Raw genomic sequence first — 18,163 nt, forward strand, 5'->3', positions numbered from 1 at the left:
ATGTCAAACGTTATAAGTACACAAAAAATGATTTGATAAGAAAAGTTACAGAAATTCCTAAAGAAAATAAAGAAAGATTAAGTAAAAGCAGGAGGTTCTTTCATAAATAAAAGTATGTTTTAAAATCAGACTTAAAAGATGATACTGACTCACCGATCTGGCAGATTGTTCCAGAGCCAAGGGGGGTTTGCAGCTGCGACCCTGGAACAGACAAAAGACATCTGCCTGAGGATCTCACAGTATGTACTGGCACATACTGTACCAAGACATCAGAGATGTAGCTAGGAGACTACATAAGGCTTTAAAAGAAACAGTAAAAAAGTAATTTATTGTAAGACATACATACTGGAAAGAAGTGTTAAGAAGCCAAATCATTTGGCTCATTCTCTTAGTTGTGGATCAAAGTCAGACAGCTGAAAATAGCCTTTGGTCTTTAAACTTTGATGGGACTGAATGATGGGACAAAAACAGTTTGTGATGACTGTATGAGCAGAATTTGCAGATGTGACGCGTTCGAGAGAGCAAAACAGGAAGTAAAAAAGCATAGATGTGCTGTATGTTATATGTGACTACAGCAATTGGAGGAACTGTCTGGTGAAATGTTTGATATCATGTGATGTTGTTGTGCACTTTACGATGAGAACTAAAAACACTGATGTGGTCTGATGTGTCTTTACAATATTTTTACTCTGACTGTAAAAAATATTGTCTGATTGACTGGGATATTCTTCAATGGCCCGGTTAGCCTCCCAGTTTCAACCCAATAGAGCAACTTTTCAGTTATTAAATACAAAACGAAATGCAGAGAAACCCACAATCGAGCAAGCAAATGAAGGCGGCTGCAGTAAAGGTCTGGCAGAGCATTGTAAAGGAGGAAGCACAACATATGGGGATGCTCATGGGTTCAGTCATTGACTGCAAGGGATTTTCACTCAAATATTTTTGTTTTTTGAAAAAAGCTACTTTGTGCTGCTCTCTTGTCCTGGGGGATCACCACAGTGGGCAGTTCCGCATGTTTGGTGTGGCAGATTTTTATGCTGGGCGCCATTCCCGACACAACCCCAAAGGCAATTTGTGTCTCAAGTATTAAAAACAATAATTATATTTCCTTTTGAGTCTCTGAAGACATTTTTATGTCTAATAATAGTTTTAATTCCTAAATAGTTAATGCAACACTTTGAATTAAACCTTAAAGTCTGAACTTCAGTTAAATCTTTTTTAATTTAAAAACCTTTTTGGTAGTGCAGAGGCAAAAATTTCATTGTCCAAAAACGTATGGACATATGTTTGTTAAATGTGACCGGCTACAATGGCCAATACTTCCTGTACTCCTGCTGTATTACTGGTCTGCAGGGCAGAAATGTATAATACTCCATGCAGTGATTTTCATTTATTAAGTCTACTGATGGTCAACCACAGACCTACCAGCTATTAAAGGGAGTCCTGTTTAATGGCCAGAGTGGTGGGCAACTGGTTCTGTTACTGACATTTATTTTATCTTCCTGTAATAAAATAAATTATCATTGGCAAAAAGTGACTCTGTGAAAGCATGGCACCCTGCCAGCATGCTTTATGGCCATTATGTCAATTTAGCTCAGTTTAACAGTATTTAATCGACCTTTGAGTTGAAAGCTGTGAATTTATCAGTGGATGGTATGACAGAGATAGCATGTTTTTAGGTATCAGTCCCATCTTTGTAACATGGTCGAGATGCACTATTATTTACCATGGTGACGAAAGTGAAGCAGTATCTATAATATGAAAAAAGACAACAAAGGAACTTTGTAGACACCTTATTTATTACAATTGTGGTTAAATAAATGTAAACCAGGAGTTCTCGACTGCTAGTTATGATACACACTGCAAGAGGGGCTGTGCTGGGCTAAAAACAAGCAAAAGAGAAAGGAAAAATCAACAGGTTGCACACCTGCTCTTTAAAAAGGGATGGTGGGTTTGCTTTTTTTGTGGTGCAAAGTTGGAATACCACAGTGTGCAATTAATTTTTTGTATTTTCTTTTGTCTTAATTGTGAGACTAGTCTTACTCTCATACTAGTGCACATGGATACATTTTAGCACACCAGGTACTAGGGCTCTGGCATTTTTGCCCAGGCGGCCCATCATGATTAAAAACAACAAAGAAAGAAATTATGTACAGATTTCATTTTTGTTTGATTATAGATATTGAATTAGGTTTTAATCAGGTTGGTACAGTTGTTGTGGGTTATTCTTAGCTGCAATGCAACATGTGACAACAATTAAAAGCAACACTTTAACTATTAGCAATGGCTTTCATTTTACCTGAATGTCCTTGAATCATTCTCTCTTCCGAATTACGGCCCTGCAGCTATTTTCTTACGTTAATTTCATCTTCCTCCCTTCTCTACAGCTGGTGCTAGCAGCAGGAGCCTCCTGCGACTGTGAGGCCTTACTAGTTGTTGCTTGTACTACTGCTCATGGTGCAGCGGCTAACAGCAGCTAACATGTTGGTTAACTTGACACCTTTTTAGCTTCTTAGGTTTTCATCTCCACCTTTTCACAACTTCCTCCGCACTAAACCTATCTACAAGTTAGGGTAGGGGCCAGTTGCATTAAGAGACTTGATTGGACAGTCAAATCTCAGTAATTAAAATAAGCCAATGGGCTGCTGTCAGTGCTATTATGGGCGGTCCATCGGCCCAGAAGTGCCTCAGCCAACCGGGAAAATGCCTGGTAGTCCAGATTATCAGTCCAGCCCTGCTGGATTCCTTTGACTGTATTTTTCAGCATACAGGACTGATGTTGCGTATTCAATATATTTCAACCTAAACCATGATTTTTTTAAAAACCATAATCTGTGGTGCTTAAACGTACCCAAACAATAGACTACATCCTCTAAGTTCAGTGTCTTGTGATTTATGCCACTGACATCCTGCCTGTCTATTTTTCAGTTTTTATAGCAGCCACAATAATATTTGTTGACACAAAACACCATATTTATGGATCGTTTAAAAAGTTTGAATAACATCCTTGGAAACTTTAAAACACCCATCTAGATAATGTTCACATATTGGCTTACAAGCGATTAGTAAACATGTGATTCAAACTTTCAGTTTGAAAGGATGTCTCATTTTGACTAGTGGGGAACACCATGGTAACCTAAGCTTTGTGGCTTTCAGACTGGGGAATAATTAACCGGCTGAAGTCTGAGTCTTTTCATTCAAAAGGGAAGATAATTAATCTCACTGGAGATACTGTGTGGAGTACAGGCCATTAAGTAAAGTTCAGACAGTGTAAATCTGGATTTTTACAAATTAATTCTCTGTACAGAATCTGCAGCTTTCATCTGAAATATAATGGCATCTTTGTCCCGAGAGAAGTACACAAAGATTGGCATGTACATATTTTTTTATACTTACTTTTACACCTCGAAGTACTTTTTAAATATTCCGTTAGCCACGCAGATGACGTCCACATCAAAGAAGATGCCCTATACATGCAATGTACTACAAGTAAAATCTGGGTTGCAAGAGTGGCACAGGCAAAGAGAAAAGACCCTAACATAAAAAAAGAAACGAGAACAAAGGGGGTGTCATGTAATTATCTCCATCACTGCATTCATTTCAGTTTGTCACTCATATTTACATATTTGCTTTCTACAGCTTTTACTTTTATCTGTTATTATAAATTCATACAGATCAGTGAGGAAGTATTTTACGCTGTGCTCAATTTTGTGTTGTCATATTTACATATTTACAAATAAGGTGCCATAAGAAGAAAAATAGCGATTGCAAACCTGCAAAATGTAATTATTATTTTAGTCTCCATTTTTGGCATCTTAAAATTCTAACCAGAGATAATGTCTGCAAAACCTGTTTAGATACGAGTCTTACACATAATGCTTCAATTTTATTTCACTTAATGTAATTTGGTGCAGTTTTTGATAAGTAATATAAATAGTAGAAAAAAAATTATAAAGCGATACAAATCACAACTAGAACATTTTAACTGTATAAAAGTAGTGACAAATAGACCTAAAGAGAGGAACTTTGAAACAGGGCTATGAAGTATGGTACATCATACAGTAAATAGAGGACTGAATGTTTGCCATAGATGCCTCTGGTTGTGCGTACTCTTTCACATAGATGTATAAAGTATGTATAAAAGCAAATGCAGGCAGTGAAACACAAATGCAGCATAATATTCAGAGACTTTGTTGGTGGAGATGGTAGCTCCCCCGCAACTTTTCAGTTAACCAGTAAGTGGCCCTTTCTAGTCCTTCTCTTATCTCTGGATAAAGTGAATCAGTAGGGCTGGCTGAGCAGTCAAAGCAGAGAGGCAGGAAAGCACCTGGCCTTACTCGGCTATCTGATTAGAAGAGGTTGCAGGCCAAGCTGAACCAGACCAGGCCAGTCACTGGCAGCAGCAGGACAGATATGGAGTAAAATAAACTAAAGCAGGCTCATTCTATTGCACCATGGCCTCCCTTAGAGGGAGCAGGCTCAAATCAAAGCAATGCCACAGCACAGACCAACCTTATCAAGCCAGGAGACAAGAATGAAGGCTGCAGTAGAGAAAACTGCAGCTTCACTGGGTCAGAGCACTTGATTGGTGTTCTCTGAAGCATGCGTTTAATGATTAAGAAGTTATTATCTACGGTGTCCCCAAGCTCCCAAATTGGCTTACGAATAAGAGTCCTCTGACCGAAGTATTTCAACTTAAAGTGGCGTGAATGCTGAGAGTGAGAGCAGAGGCATAGGAGAGAGACTTTTGTATGCACAGAAACACAACACGACTTTAGGCTGTGTTATGCTTTTATTTACATTGATAAAAATGTAAGAAGATTAAAAACGAAGATTACAGATTTTACATCACTGCAGCCCACGTCATGCACCTGAAATTTCATAATAAAGCATAATACAAAAGCATAATACAAACCTAATTCTTGTGTTCAGTTGAAGCAATGCATAACTGTTACCGCCCCAGGCTTTTTGTGGGGTTTAGTGTGTGTGTGCTTTGTTTTTCAGGAGTGTCCTGTATGATGCAAGAGACTTTTGGAAATGCAGGACACCAGGCAAGTGTTCTGCATTTCTATTTCAACCACACCTTCTGAGGCCTTTTTCCTGTGACCATTTCTGCACCACCTCAATGCCACAGCACCCCCATTTGGTCATGGTTTCATTTGAGGTTATTATTAGAGACAGACTGATCAAAATATCGTATAGTACCGATACCAATGCATGATCAATACTAGCGCAATAGGATACTTTGTTTGTAGCCTTGAACTTGAGGATGCAGCCCACCAAACTGTGTTAAATGAAAAAAATATACCTCCAATATGCACTATGAAAAACGTGAATGTTTTTGTGATGACTGTAACATCTATTATATTTACAGCCTTCAGCACATTTAAATATCAGAAGGTGACCCACTGTGCTTTAGAGACAGACATGTTTAGATTCCAAGTCTACAAAAACACAACAAAATCCAGTTTAAAATACATGAAAAGCCTAAAGATTTATTTTTCCACTATTGGTATGGTAATACTGGACCTGTCTTTACTTGGTATAAGATCAGTGCCAACATTTACAGAACCACACAGCACTAGTTATTATCTTGGTTTGGTTTTTGCACAACTATCATATGCCACATATTTGCCAACTCATCCATGCACCGCTTTACACCACTGACACGGACTTACACACATCATGATCATCATAATAAACCCTTAGTAATCCCTATTCAATTAGTGGCGTGACTCTGTCCTTTGTTGCGGCCTACACGTTAACAATGACACATATGCTACACGCAGACATTGTGCACATTTGGAGGCAGCATCTTAACATTACTGAGGATTAATTAATTATTTAAATGATCAACAGTGTAATCACTACAAATGGAAAAACACGAAGAGACACATCCTGCAAGCCATCACTTCTAAAGAAAGCACCAGGCTAATTCATGATCTGGTGTTGGATCCATGATGCTCATTAGTTATTTATAGTAAGGAACACTGCTCTTCACTGGCAATCAAATCAGTACAGAAAGGCCTGAAAACAGAGGCATGTTGTACAGACAGAAAGTGTTTGTTTTTACAGTCTTAATGCAGTCCTGAATGCAAGCATGTTCATGACACCCATGAGTCCCATTAACTCATTTCTGTTCCTATTTGGGAATAAAAATGCCCCCTGTTAACCTGGCTGTTTGAAAATATGTGCTATAACAAAAACAAAAGTAAAGAGGGTCCTGTATAAATCCATAGGTCCTGTTGTGAGGAGCTCAACAGAGTCCAAAGAGTAAAAGGTTATTTGAGCCATACAGCTGTCAGATATGACCTCTGAATTGGGACACAAAAAAGGAAAGAGGGAATAAATCTTACTTTTGTTGGATGTATTTATTATCAAAACACTTTTTAAAATTTAAAAATCCATACTAAATACAGTAGATTATAGAATTCTACAAAGGATCTTGGCGTATAAAAAAGATAACAAATGGGACACAACAGTTTTGCTCTTAAAGAGTTAAAGCTGACAAATGTGTTTTGTGTATTTACACTGGCAAGGACTTTGCACAGCCATCTCTAAGTGAAACATAAATTGAACATGTTACTTAACTCTTTCATCACCTGTTGACACGTTTATCTGCCTTGTCTTATTTGCCACCTGTATGGCACGCTCACGAGGCCACACCCTGTTACACAACCTCTGGCAGTGTGGTGCATAAATAATTTGGTGGGACTTGTGAATGAACTAGTGCTTTGGAGTAAACAAACATTGTTTTGTTTTTTTCACCTTCACATCACATGTCAATGAAAGAATTGTACAACTGTACTGTAAATACAGAGGTGAAAACCTCAGGAATTCATATATTCCTTTGGGGTCATGTTTAAAATGCTGCTTCTGAACAATACCAGCTGTATCTTATGAGCTCCTGAAGTTACGTGCTGCTGTTTTTTTTAAAATTTGACTAGCCACTTCTTAGACACGCCTGTCTTTTGATGATTCATAATTTCCAGAGGTCCTTGTTGTGGCTGATTTAATATCAACTGCTTTGAATGTGGCTAAAGCTAAGCTATTCCAAGTGTGATGCGTGAAGTGCAACAGATTATGAAATACAAAGGCCAGCTGTAAAAAGAAAAAAAAAAGCATAGAAAAATGACAAGGTATAAAGCCCCCTTTCAAATCATTCACCTCACTGTATCTCTCTCTCTGCTAAACGTGCACAGACAGATGTTAAAAGGTGTTGATGGATGTCCTCAGAGCAGCAGTCATTCATCTTCATAGATCCCTTTCTTTTGAAGGACTGGTGTCAGAACACTAGCTCCTAATGGATGACTTGTTCAGACATGTCTGTGCTGGTGTCTCTCACCTTGTTTTCTGTCTATAACTGTTTGCAGTCGCTTGTAAATCTGGCCGACTCCACCTTCAAAAAATGTGCCTATAGTTTGAGCATACAACATGTCTTGAAATGCATAAATCTTAGCTGAAGTGGTGGTTTGTAGCAAACACACTGGATTTGTATATTGATAACAGCTGTTGTCTGAAAATAAGTCTAATGTTTTTAGGTTGTATTATACTGTGAATGGTGTTAATAACCTCTGAATAGCTCCTCTTAAACAGTACAGATAACATAAAGGTGTAACAATGTCCAATAATCCAAGAGACAGGATATTAAGGGAGGGGGAAATAAACAAAAAAATGCATTTCAAAGAATTAGCAATGGCTGATTTGGAGGCAGGCAATAACGTCTAAGTGCAAGGATCAAGGATCACTATATACTGTATGTGAGCTGGAACGACATAAAACAGTGGTGTCTGTGTAGCAACCATAAATGTCCCTTGTTAGAAAAGCATTTAGGTAAAGGTAAATGCCCACTATTTGTCACACAGCGGTGGCTCTGTTGTAGTTATTTTCTAATATTGCAGAAATGGTGCTTGAGAGAATCATGGAAATCTAAGGGAGACGCAGCAGTGGTGTGTTACTATTTAAAACAGCCACATAAAGGTACTACGTGCAAGTGCATATAAGAATTTTATATTTTATTATATGAAATTGCAGTTTATTTAACATGTTTCCTTATATTGCATTTTTATTCATTTACTTATTTTTCCACCATGATCCAAAAGCACTAGGATTTTCATTCTGGGTAATAATATATGCCTCCCGCCCCATGTTTCTATATTGCTGTTGAACAGACACACCACATGGTTGATGCTGAATTGTCAATCATTGCATGTCGGAAAGTGTCAGTGGTAATTTCCACGTGTGTTATTAGGCATTTTGCACTGACTGTTTATATTTGAAATAAATTTGTTGATATCATTCATCACATTTCCAACACAGGTGCTTGATAAATTAATAAAAAATCTATATGAAGAGTCAAATTAAGGTGTGGGAGCAATTGTATAAATTTCAAGCTTAAATTATACAGTGACGAGGGGTGGATCTACATGTGGGCCCTCTTGCCTCAGCCCCCCCCCCCCCCCCCCCAAAACACACACACACGTAAAATTTTCTAGATCCTCAGCTGACAGTGACCCATTGTGGGGCCTAGATGGAAAAGAGATGATACCCCATCAGGAAAGATTTTCTTTATTAAAGGATAAATGTATCCACACAGAACAGCTTTCTAATTGTTTGCAGTGTCTGTGTCAGTGGCAGCTGAATGTCCCCTGCATTATAACTAAACCACTGAATCCTTTCACTGTCTACTGTTTCACTGAAAGGCACTGTAATGTACACAGACTGCGGCAATATACATAATTCTTGTATAGATAATTTTTTTCTTTCTTTTATTTATTGTTAATGCTTGTCTTTGTTTGCATACCATGGGCCAGGTGAACAATGTTTTTCTGTATATGTCCTGTACATATGGCAGAAATAACAATAAAGCTGACTTTAACTTTTTGTTTTGGTTCTGTGTATGATATGTCACAATATCACAGAAACAGATTAGATAGTGAAATCCCTCGTTTCTTTATGTGTTGCTAGCCTTTTACTGCCTTTTATTAACATATGTATGGAAACACACATGGAAATATGTAGGTCAAGAAAAGAGTTTGTACTGTTTACTTGAAAGTAAATATTTGGTATGACCACCTTTATCTTCAACACAGCGTGAACCCTCTTAGGCAAGCGTTCTTGTAATTTCTTTAAGTAGTCGTCAGTCATAGTTCTCCAATCTCCTTGAAGGACATTCTCCTCTGCTGTGTGTTACAGATGGCTGTATAGCCACTCACTTGTATACCTCTCTTCTGACTTCCTCAGATTTGAACCAAACATTTCAAATGTGGATTCATCACTCCATGAGGCCTGTGGCCCCTGACTTTCGGGCCAGTTCTTGTGTAATTTGGCATACCTCAGCCTTTTCTCCTCATTTCTCTTCCTCAGAAATTGGCTTCTTGACAGCCACACTTCGATTGAGACCTTCTTGATGAGGCTTTGGAAAACTAAAGGGCAAGATGTATCTCTTGGGTCTTGTGTCAGGTCTTTGCTGGATTTATTTTTCTATTTCTAAGCTGTCTGTTATGTGTAGACACAACCCTGAATCTCCCTTGAATTAGTCGCCTTTTTCATACTCGAATGATTTACTATTCGAGTATGAAATTGTATTAGGTGGCTTACAAATAAACATTCCTCTGAAAATGGCCAGGTACAACTACTAGACTGAAACTGAAAATCCCAAAGAAAGACTGCACAAAACCTCCAGAAAGCCTGAAGAGTTATTGCGCAATACCACATTAAAAATTACAAGAAAGTCTGGCTCCTTGGGAGAAATGAAGAAATGACAGGTGGCTCAAGACTTTTGCACAGCACTGTAAAGACTATACAGCCGCAAACCATTTTTGCCTTTTAAGATTACCTGTTGAAAATCATTTAGGCTTAAGCATGACATGCCTGAGGTCTGAAACTGTGTGACCAGTGGGTTGCGAAACTGTGAAATCGGATTTTCCTCGCGTCCCTGAAGGCGTCAGCTCCCCTCTGCTGGGATGTTCAGTGCCCTCCCTGTCCCCGCTGCTGCTGCCTGCTGCCCAGGCTGGCTGCTGGGCTCGGGATGACGCCACCTCTCGCTCCGCCCCGGCGCAAACTCGCTCCCTGCGTTCATTTCATTCCTCTTCTCATTCCGAGCATTCTTCGCATCTCTGTCAGTGCGCGAAGCGATTCACCTACACCTTCCTGGCTGGCCCAGAAACATCAGAATAACTTGACATAGTATTCAAAATACCCAGTAACATTACATTACCAAAAGAAAGGGGCAATTTTATATGAGATATCAATTACGAGGTAAGTTTCAATGGTAGTTACAGGCATTCAAAGTGGGTTGTAGACTTCAGTTCATTTGGGGAGGAGGGGGGTGGGTTAGTTTACGTATTTCTTTCTCTTTTTTTGGAAATGCTGCACAGTGTATTAAAAATGTTGGCTTTATTTAGTTGTTTAATATTTATCCCACAGCGTGAAGTAACGTTAGGTCGTTTGTTTCCTTCGCGGAGATAGATGGCCGCTGTTGCAACAGGGTGCTCACTTTGAACACTCACTGTTGTAGCCTATGGCTTTGACACAGCAGCGAAAATCTTTCACATTTTTCACATTTTTTGAAAAGAAGCCTGGTCATACGCCCCTATAAAAGCCTCGGAAGCCGTTTGCCCCCGTGTCAGATTGTCAGAAACTCGCAGTGGGATTCGGGATGAACTAAAAACACACTGCACGAATAACAGTTTTTGGACAAGATGACGGTTGAAAACGTTGCTGTTTTCCTCTCCGTAGTTGGCTCAGCCGGGAGTTGTTGGAGATTTCACCGGAGCATTTTCGGACCACCTCGAAGAAGAAAACACTGTGGCGAGACTTGTTGCTTCAACGCGTTTGACGGTGCTTTTTCGAATCGTCATCTAAGTTTTGTGTAAGTATTTTTTATTTTTATGTTATTTTTTTATTTTCAAAGGTTTGTTGGTGTGGTGCTCTCCATGTTGTCACTTTATCCGAGGAAACCGATTGCTGAACCGGAGGGGAAAGATTAACCCAAACTCCTTTTATTGTTTCATTTTGAGGGCTTCATTAAAGCTCCTCTGGAGAGCCCCAGGGCCAACTTATGCCTCCAAAACTACCAAGCTGAAAAAAATCTGTAATAATATGTAGTTTTTTGGTCACTTGAGCGCTTTACTGTGGTTTAAAATAGCCTTAAAAGGTCGCTTTTAATAATGAAAATTGTCTTTAAAAAGGATCTTGAATTAGCAGCTGGAGTTTGTGTACATTTATGGGGTTTCCTTTATTGTTGTCCCTTCCCTTCCTTTAATTTGGGAAATGCCTGCTCAGCTAAAACTGCAGGCCAGCTGGAGGAGTTTTACTCCTTACAATGATTTCATCCACTTAACTTTTTCTGGACTTCCCTGGATGGGAACACGGCCCTTATACAGAGAAAGCGATGAGAATTAGATCAAAGCTTTCATTATCTTAGGTTCAAGTTGCACTAAAATACTTTGATTTGTTTCCACTTTGTTGTCTACTCAGCATTTGCTGCTTCAGATGGTGGTCTGAGGACAAACTGGTCCTCAGACCACAGTTGACACAACTCTGATAGTGTTGACACAAGTCAGTGAAGGTGCTTCTACTGTAATAATTTTGCAGAAATTTCTAATTTATTCTCTCGTGAGATCTCCAGCCCTTTTTGTGTCTCACTTCTCTTGACATCACTTGGCTTCAGTAGTATTTTATGATCAGCTTTAGGAAAATAACGAAGCAATTGCCTCCTGAAAAAGCTAATTTTGTCAAAGTAGCTGATTTGTATTATTGTAAGCTTTGCAGGAGAGGCGACAACTGAGAAAATGGGTGAAAAAAAAACCTGCCAAAGCTTTAAAAATAGCTTGTTGAACAAAATCCACTTTCCATCACTACTGCTACTACTGCTACTACAAGTTTCTGGCTGAAGCACTTACAGCCTCCCACCTCTTTCCACCTTTTCCACTATTTAATGTGAAAGCAGCTGGTTATAACAAGCGCACATGCACTCTGCTTTTCGCAATGTAAAACAAGCATTTTCTCACAGCAAACTCGGTGTAACTTTTTGCAAAAAAAGGGCCGAAAACACACGGGAAAAAGAGACTGTTATTTATTAAATTAATCTAAAAGGGCTGCTATAATTTAATGGAAACAGTTTAAATGCAGTGAGGTGTAACACACACACACACACACACACACACACACACACACACACACGTCACAGTATAAATCTGCTTGCTTGGAAGAAAAAAAATCTGGGATTGAAAAAGATGCTTTGTTTTCAGCTTATGCAACCAGTGGACCTGTTGGACGGAAGCCTGCATAACATTTGTGCAAGAATAGGATGTTGTCTTTGTTTGACCCAATGAAGCTTTACATATGAAACTGGCAGGTTTTAAACTCCCTTTTTGCTTTGAACCACCACAGTGCTGAGAAAGCAGTACCTGTTGATCGCTAGACTGCAGCACACAGCCAGGTTTTTCAGTGCATCAGCATCAGTCTATACTTTTTAAACATTTGGAATTAGCCCAGGAAGCATGTAAGGATTGTGTGGCTCATATTAAGGTGAAATTTAAGCAGATGCAGATAATTATCCTATTGAGAGTAGTGTTGTTTGGCTATATTGTCTTTGTTGCTCTCCGCTGCCTTATTGAGGTCAGAGGGTAGGACTGGAGAGAGTGTGGTCTATTTGCTGTGAAGTGAGGACAGAATAATGTGCTTTTGTCAAGCACAGTGGACAGGGTTACTTCTGGAGCAAAGTGAGACTCTTCTTTTCTTCTGTTGACCTTCAGAGAGCTGAATTTTGGCTGAGCACTTGTCACATCATCAGTCTACAAGAAACTATGACGTATATATGAATTCAAAAATTAAATTTTCCCTGTCGCTGATGAATGGTCTAGCTGAGCCTGGTGTCATGCATATACACAGTCTCCCATGAAGCCTTGATAGTGACGGAATATGACCGTAATTACTCATGACACTTGTACTTCAGCTATAACTGCAGTTACCTGTGGTGATCCAGCCTGCGAGGTTACGAGAGTGATGCAGAACAGAAAGGCCCTCTTCGCTAAAGAAGAAGCACCGGGTCTGCCTTTACTCACTGATACTACAATAATCAGTTCAGTTTGAGAATAATCTCAAATGCTTCCTGACTGTTTGGATTAATAGCACATTAAGCGATACAGTCACTGCTAATTGACTGCTGGAGAGAAGTTCCTGTGTACTCTGTGCCACAGAGCATCAATGTTTTTAGCTTCCTTGGATGCCATCTGATTTATAAATAGCTTTTATTAGAGTCCTAATGCAAACAGAGCCATAATCATACATTAGGTTACAAATGATCACGGATAGAGGTGGAAGATTGTATCGATGCAGTTTAGAAAAAGATTTACAAAAAGAGAGAGAGAGAGAGAGAGAGAGAGAGAGAGAGAGAGAGAGAGAGAGAGAGAGCTTGCATGCGAGTCATGTGGGGAAAAAGCGCCATGGCCGCAAGTTTGATGTCGGCATTTTGCAATGGCTTATTTTGATAAAGAAAAGGCTTTGGAATTGATAAGCTTGAAGGCTGGGGGATTCTGAAGGATGGACAGTTTGGAACCAGTTTACTGTTTCGGCACTCCCACATGTAGTCACGTAGTCCCAACCTGAATTCATGGTGATAGTTATTTGGTACCTCAGTGGCATTGACACAGTGTAATAACGATCAGCGTTTTTTTTTTTTTTTTTGTGTTATTTTTCGCAAAAAAATAGACTATGGCTTCCAGCAGTTGTTGTTTACTAGTGTGTGTGTGTGTGTGTGTGTGTGTGTGTGTGTGTGTGTGTGTGTGTGTTGTTGAGATAAAGGGTCATGTTTTGCAAATCCAAAGGAAAAAAAAAAAAGATTATCCATAGACGTAAATTTTGTCTTTTACATGCTCTCGTTCATGCTTGGGTGTTTTTTTTTTTTTTTTCTTTTTCGTTTTTTTTGTATGTTTGTTTTTCCATTTGTATAAAGTACAGATGAAAAAGGGATACATGTAGAAACAACAGTGCAACGAGGCATGCTTTCTATTTGTGGCTGTGCAGATGCTCATGGGAATGCGATCACATTATGTGTCCCGTATTTTTAATTGAAATGCTAATACACACTATTATTTTTTTTTTTTTTGTTATGAAAATTCTAGGCTTGAAAAAGATCTCTGATCTGTAATTGAATCTAGACACGGAGATATTAATTGTGTAATTAGATGTGATGTGTGGCAGGAGTTGAATCGCATCAAAACATCAGCGTTTTCCATGGTCAAAACACCCTTTAAAAAGAGGATACTCCTGCAGGCTTCCAGACTGTGTGTGCCCTGAGGTAAACCCTGGTCTAGAAAGGGAATTTTAGAGTATGCGCTGCTGCTCAGCAGTTTGAGCAGGGCCCACTGAGGCCAGCGGAGAGTGCCACCAAAAAGGAAAAGCTGGCTCAAAGCCACTGACGTCATCTAAGTAAATCTGCTTCAGTACTGCAGCCATAAAATGACTGCCAGCTACCGAACGCACTTTGGCCCTGTCAACCACCTTAGTGCAACACAGTCCCCCCCGTTCCTTACTTATGGAAGGCTGTGTTTAAGTTTACTTACATTTTGCCGGAGTAGTAGCAGATGTCTGTTCATTCAAAAAGAACAAGGCAAGTCTCAGGCTTTGTAGTTTTAAATAAAGCACCGAATGATTGAGCTTCTCTCACCCTTTGAAGTCGTACCACTTTAATATTGCAGTCTTATAATGCTTACCATATGGCAATCTCAATTATTAGTTCTGGAAAAAGGCATTTAGAATTCACGGTGTCATAACCGCTCGTTATTGATGTGTTTCTTAGACACTTGGACTTTGTCTGGAGTTCTTATATGAAAGCAGGGGGAAAAAAAGACAAATGAGCTCTGCTTCATGGTAAAACACAGACAAAAAGCAATATGTACTCTGAATCATTTCATGAGTCAGTTTCTGAAACCACTATAAACATTTTTTGCTCTTAACCGCAATGAAAACAGGAAATCTCGGCTTCAACAACTTCCTTTCTCAGTGCCGACCATAGTAGTGGCAGTGGTGTTCGGCTTCTCCGCTAGTTGAAGGAAATCCATGGAACAAAGGCGCACTGTCACTTCATTTACTGAAACTGTGTATAATTTGTGGCATGTATTCAAATGTGGGTTATTTTGTTCATACTCCCCAGGTACCTCTTGTAATAAATTCTCACAAGACCTTTCCTCGATGGTCGCTGTAGTAGTGTCGTGACTGACACAGATCAGCCAGGCTTTTTCTGCCCTCGAGGTGCCCTGGATTCAGAGAAGGCACACGTAGATTGGAAGGCAAGCTCCCAACATTAATATGCGGGCTGTACCCGGTAAATTAGTTTGGAATCTGAGCCAGGATGCTGCAGTGGAGAGCAGTGCGGTCCAAACTTTTTGTGTGTGTGTGTGTGTCTGTTTAGTCTTTTGAATTGGCCCAAATAGTGGACATTTTCAACTAGGAGGTGTTTAATTGTAATTACATCATTAATACATGGAAGCGGGTTTATTAGCGAACAATACAGCTTTCAGTAAACCACGAGAAAGTATGTAGTGACAGTATTTTTAAACATAAATAAAGACAAGGTTAAACTCAAACTGTCTTAGTTCATGCCCTCACACCAAACCAAAGTAATACTCACATAAATGCAGCTGCATTAGAAACTCCCACCCCTGAGTAGTACAACCAATAGCTGGAATCAAATTACAGGGATATATATTCATATCTTACTGTAAAGTCCTCTGTTTTGACTCACTTTTCTCCAAGCTCTCGCCTTTTTTTTCCTACTACTGTTTGAAAGTGAAGCTAAACCAAACAGCTCCATTTGCCCTCGAACACCGTCAGTGAAATTGTCCTCCACTGCTGATTGTTGGCGGCGTCAGTTCAATCCCAGTTGTTGGAAATTTTTTCCTTGCTTTTAAATATTTGAAAACACAAAAACGCTGATTCGCCTGTATTCACATTGCATGGCAACAACTGCAAGATTTTTCTGACTTCGCACACTAGCCTGTTCTTGTTTTCTGGTGTACAAATATGGAAGACTGCATCTTACTGTAGTGTTTTCCTTGTAATAAGCAATGAAAGAAGTATAGATTTCTAAATGGTTTAGTCTAAGTGCATTAATCCTAGACATTTGTAAAGAACAAGAAAAATGTAACTTTTTAAAAAGAAGATTTTAGGATGTAGCTAAATAAGAAAGTTAAGAAAACCTGACAAATTCCCACTGACGCAAAATCATAGCATCAAATAAAAAAAACGTTTACCTGTTGAATACAATCTCTGTATGGATGGGGTTAATCTATCCATCCATTCAGTATCGTCGAGGAGATCGCCCATCCCAGCCGTCACAGGACAAAAGACTGTTGTAAAATTGAAAGACAGAACATTTGAGTTACATTTTTCTTGGCTTGTCAACACTTTCTATACCTTTTTGGACACCTTCATTGACAGGGGGAGTCCAGTGTGGTATACAAGAGTTGTCAAGGAGAGGAAAAAATGACAACAGAGAAAAAGGAGAAACGTATATAAGGGGACAAATGAAGACTGGAGATGCAGAAGAAAAGAGATGAAAGTCGGTGTGAATTGGCAGCGCCAAATGCAAATGGTGGCCTTCATGCTCATCACTGTGATTTGTTTTTTCATGCCCGTCCGCACGCGTCCTGGATGAGCCAGCAGCCAGCCCTCTGCCTGCTCTGCTCTCATAACTGTCAGGAGATCCTTTATCTGACGAACCTTTATTTACAGCTTTAATTTCCTGAGCTTTATGTGTTCCTCTCGCACTCCACACCACTCTGACATGGGTGTATGCCGTCTGGTATGCACTGCAAATTTTTGATAGGCAAATGTCCCCTGAGCTTTCATTACGTTTCGTGTCTGAATGGTAAATTGTGTTTTCTTTTTCCTTTTTGTTTATATGTAATGTTTTTGATATTACTGGCAGAGCAGGGATGTGTCCTCAGAAGGAGAGATTTTTGTCTCTGAGCTTTACAGTCAATTTTCCCTCTGCTGTGCAAGTGGAAGACCTTTAGCGTTGCCTCTTTTCTCGGCTGACGACGCATCTGATGTTGTCCAGATCATGTTGTTGTTTTTACCTGTTTCACAGTCTGAGGCAGGTAGAGAGGGCTGCTCTGACAGAACCTGTAAATCAATCTCAAACAAAGATTGATCCCACAGTGGCCTGATGGTTGCTGGGTAGTGGGATGAAGACCTCAGATTTGAGAGAGATGATAGCAGACAGATTCACAGCACTTAAGCTTGGAAGTTCAAAGAGGCAAGAAATAAACACTGGGTCTTTGCCAATAACAGAGGGAGCATAAGAAAGCTTTGGAAATTGATATTATTTATTCTTTTTAAAAATGTTTTTTGAGACTTATCAATTAAACTTGAATGAAAACCCCACTCGGATTCTTTAATTATTTCGTAAGGTTGCCTTTAAATATTTTTGATTCCTCCCTTTTTTCCGCTTAGAGTTTGGACTTGGGTTGCAACCCTTTAGTTGATTTGAAAGAACTTTGAACAGTCAGTGCATGCATCCACTTCACTTCGAGCTGGTTAGTTTTTATTTTAGTGTGTTTTGTATCTCAAGGTCCTCAAAGGCCTGCTGTGAAAGACTTCATTCCACAAACATGCCTTCTTCAAGGTAATTAATTTGTTTTTAATGACTGAATGTGGAATTTCAATAACGTCTGTCTTTGTAAATGTTCATAGTTAGTTGCGTGTTGCCTGGAATATTTTTAACATTGCTGTAATAATTACGCAGGGGCCAGAATATGTCTTCACAGCATGCTAAAAATGTTTTGAAATCACATGGTAATTATAGTTTTACACACTGTGGCCTTAGCTACTGTGGGCCATTATGGGGTGCACAAAAGTCATTCAGAGAATTATTATTGCACCCTCTGAGATAACGGCACAAAAGAACTCCACATGGAAAATTACATTTGAGACCTCTCATCTGCTATTTCATTACCTTGCTCTGTCTGATGGGTGAAATGGGTTCTCTTAATTTAAGGAGCTGAATTCCAGCTTGGTGAGTGGTTTATGTAATCTTGCAGTAAGTGTAATTTCCCATAATTCCATGTCACACCTACTACTCTGCTTAGCTACCACATTCACTTATTGCATTGCAGGCCATCTTTACCCTGCATCTCACAAATAAGACCATTTC

General features: G+C 39.3%; 2 protein-coding genes across 7 annotated transcripts in view; both read left to right on the top strand.

Moving 5' to 3' along the window:
• mical2a (microtubule associated monooxygenase, calponin and LIM domain containing 2a) overlaps positions 1-8,428 on the top strand; it is a 59,596-nt gene extending 51,168 nt beyond the window's left edge. Inside the window, exon 24 of the mRNA XM_012916943.5 lies at positions 5,005-8,428. The gene's annotated coding sequence lies outside the window, so the exon portion shown is untranslated. The remainder of the gene's footprint in view (positions 1-5,004) is intronic.
• Positions 8,429-10,011: 1,583 nt separating this feature from the next.
• Positions 10,012-18,163, top strand: part of tead1b (TEA domain family member 1b) — a 51,782-nt gene continuing 43,630 nt past the window's right edge. For 3 of the 6 annotated variants that reach the window (XM_024802345.2, XM_024802349.2, XM_024802348.2), the window contains exons 1-2: positions 10,013-10,260; positions 10,741-10,873. The gene's annotated coding sequence lies outside the window, so the exon portion shown is untranslated. Of the gene's footprint in view, positions 10,261-10,740; positions 10,874-18,163 lie in introns of all 6 variants that reach the window. The other 3 variants (XM_076882976.1, XM_024802343.2, XM_024802350.2) reach the window with 2 other exon arrangements.

This window comes from Maylandia zebra, linkage group LG1 (assembly GCF_041146795.1).
Source record: "Maylandia zebra isolate NMK-2024a linkage group LG1, Mzebra_GT3a, whole genome shotgun sequence".
In the NCBI taxonomy this organism is placed as follows: domain Eukaryota; kingdom Metazoa; phylum Chordata; class Actinopteri; order Cichliformes; family Cichlidae; genus Maylandia; species Maylandia zebra.